Below are 3,683 nucleotides of genomic sequence, written 5' to 3'. Positions count from 1 at the left end.
AAATAAATAAATAAATAAATAAATAAATAAATAAATAAATAAATAAAATCTTTAAAAAAAGAAATGATTTTTGGGGGGAAGAAGTTAAGCTAAATTTTCTTGGGAATTGCTTACCATATAGGATTATAGTTTACCTAATAGACTACACAAAAACTAAGGAAAATTAGTAAAGAAGTGACACTGAAAAAAGTATTTGGAAGGTATGTGAAGCCTCTAAAGAAGTATTGTAATATTCCTGATGAGAAAAATCAAAATTTCATGGAATTTTCACTACTTATTTTATTGTTCACTATTTTTTCATTTAAAATTACGTTAAGTGTATTTGCTTTATGGTACAGCTATAACAAAATATCACAAACTGGCTCACTTAAAACTACAGAAATTTATTCTCTCACAGTTCTGGGGACTAGAAATCTGAGATCACAGTCTTGGCAGGACCGTACCACCTCTGAGTTTATAGGGAAGAATCTGTTCCACGCCTCTCTCTCCTCTCCTAGCTTCTGGTGACTTCTGACAATATTTAGTGTCCCTTGGCTTTAGCTTCATCACCCCAATTTCTGCCTTCATCTTTATATGGCCTCCTGTTTCTGCACTATTCAACCTACTTAAGTGTGGCATGTTTTAATTAAAGGCAAAAAAAAAAAGTGCAGTGAAATAGAGTTAGTAGAAAGTTGGTAGGAATATTTGGGGTCAATATAATGATGTTTCTTATAATCATTTCATCTATCCATAATTTTGCTTCTGATCCCAATATGAGAATATTATTTTTAAATAAAATTATACATATAACATTTATATTTAACCTTCCACTCTTTCTCTAGAATTAAAACTCCAAGACAGTAAAGATTTTTTTTTCTTTTTCAAAACCAAAAAACCCAGAACTTATTTACTCATTATGATGGAATAAATATTAATTAAATTAATTACCAAAAATAACAAATGATGTTATATTACTTCTATTCTTATTTTATTCTTTTTACTCTCATGTTTCCTTAATGTGACCTTTGTTTTATATTCTGTCACATGAGATATCCTTTATTTGCTTTATCTTCTGTTGCAGTTTGGAAAGTAACTTTACGCCTTCCTTTAAAAATAATCTTTTTTTCCAAATAATTTTTCCAAATAATCAAAGTCCAGAATTAAATAATAAAGTTTTACTTTTCGCTATGGAAGTGGAAGAATTAATGTTCCTATTTTCCTCAAATTCTCAGGCTTTCTTAATTTACTCTAGGAAAATAATTTAAATTGTTGTTATAATTAATTAGTAAAATTATATTTAAATAATTACTATAGTCTTCTGCATTTAATTTTATAGCTGGAGTTGCAGCAATTATTTGGATTTACATCTGAATAGTTAACTAGTATTAGCACTCACCAACATTTCCTATTTGACAGAATTCTTGCTCTCTTAAGTCCTTAATTTCTATTGATCACTTGATAGGTTAGAGTGTATTCTCTAATAATTAACTCAGAAAAAGTAACATAGGAATTTACATATTTGTAAACAACTTTCTGTAAATTTTACATGACTATGCATGACAACTTGGCTGGGTATAGAATTTTATGTTCAAAGTCTGTCCTTGAGCCTTGTCAAATGATTTTATATGAAATTCACTCTTATATGTGAAGTCTAATAGAAGCCTTTTTTTTTTAAGTAGCTCTTTTTCTGCTTTGGATACTTGGGCGCTTTATTTCTTTATTTATCAAATTGAAAAGTTATGGCTAGCATACGTGTAATTTTATGTCTTTTAATAGTTTTTTTTTTCTCTTTTTCAGGAATGTAATAGGATTTTTATAAAATCCTTGTTCAGGAAATATTTCAGTCTGATTTTTAAATTATCTTTTTAATATAATAATTCTTATATAATTTCCTATCAGATATAATGTAATTATTTATTATCAATATTTATATCTATAGCATCCTTTTAATATTCGTGGCTTTGATTTTTTTTTTTACATTCTAAAATAACTTCTCTATTTAAAACTCAGTTTTCACTTCTTTTTTTTTTTAAGATTTTTATTTATTTATTGAGAGAGATAGTGATAGAGAGAGAGCATGAGAGGCGGAGAGTCAGAGGGAGAGGCAGACTAGACTCCCCGCTGAGCAGGGAGCCCGATGCGGGACTGGATCCCGCGACTCCAGGATCATGACCTGAGCCGAAGGCAGTCGCTTATCCAACTGAGCCACCCAGGCGCCCCTCAGTTTTCACTTCTAAAAAAAATCCTTCCCTGATTGCCCTTGGCAACAATAATAAAATAACATCACCACCATAATGACAAAGCAATATTGTTTTGGTTTTTTTCTCACTATTAAATTTATATGGAGAGAACCAAGTCTTTTAATCACTGTATCCCATGGTTCTCTATTCACATTGGTAGACATCTCTGCCTACCAACATCTCATCTCATTCCCTCTCCTTTTGTTGTACAGATTATATTTAAGGTCAGTTTTTATCCTACCATGTTAAGCTCCTAAAGCAGATGTTGTGTTTTTTATCTTTCCACTAAAGTCAGTTTTTAAAATACACATTTCTTGTGTATCATCTTAGTAAAAGTAATTCTTTTGAATTGTATTTGGTTTTTACATATTACCTGTGTGTGTGTGTGTGTATGTGTTTATTTCTGAGAATTAATACTAGAATGAGATGAGACTGGTCTAGATCCCAACTGATGAGAGTGTTGGAAATACCATTAGTAAACAGAAAGAAAGAAATGTCCTTTCAACCAAGAAGGAAGAGAGGAAAGAAAGGAAGGAAGAGGAGAGAGAGGGAGGGAAGGAAGAAGGAAAGGTTGAATATTGAATTCATTATACTGATTTCTATGGCCATGTCATTCTCAGTACACCGTGCAGTTTGAAAACTAAAACTATTTTTCTTTTGCACTGGAAGAAATTCCAGATGGCAGTAGACTCAGTATGAATATTTTCACAATATAGATTCTTGCACCTTTCTTTATCATTAGCTTCATCTAAATTAGAATCAGAGAAAACTAAACTTGGGATGAAGTAGTCTTATCTTGCTCCTCATCTTGTTACCTATAACCCTGAAAATCAGTATTTAGAGAAACTGTATAAGCTGCCTTTTGCTCTCTCTACTGTTTGCAGCTTGAAATTTCCAAAGTGATGACTTTTCCCAGGGTACAGGACTTGCCCTTTGTCTGCCTCTCTTAGGTTGAGTGATTGTATTAGATCAGCAGCAAAGAAATACATGGTCAACCTACTACTCTCTAGACAGCATTATCCAGACCAAGCAACCCCACCTTTCTGTGCAGATGGGAACACAATTTACGAAAAAAAAATCTTCAAATGGAGGATGGACTCTTATAGATAAAGCATCTCACTTGTATTAAGCTTCAAGTAACTAGGAAGTTTAGCTTTTAGAGAATCTGACATCAAAATATATGACATTCTCCATATATTTTTAGCTACTGGAGGAAAAAAGTAACAGGGAATCTATGTTAAAAAAATAATGAATAAGGACATTTCTTTCAGTTCAATAAATATAAAAGTCTAAAATAACAGTTATTTTTAAGGTATCCGAACTCTTTCATAATAACGCTCTAAGAGGATAGGTTTGTATGAAGAATTGCTATGTTTTCGGGAAAATTGCACAAATAATCTAAATTTAGATATTCAAAATAAAAATTCCTGAAGAATACAGGATTGATTAGAAAAGTACTTTTGT

The sequence above is a fragment of the Mirounga leonina genome, unplaced genomic scaffold (assembly GCF_011800145.1).
Source record: "Mirounga leonina isolate KUSES-001 unplaced genomic scaffold, KU_Mleo_1.0 Mir_357, whole genome shotgun sequence".
In the NCBI taxonomy this organism is placed as follows: Eukaryota; Metazoa; Chordata; class Mammalia; order Carnivora; family Phocidae; genus Mirounga; species Mirounga leonina.
This window is presented reverse-complemented; position numbering follows the sequence as displayed.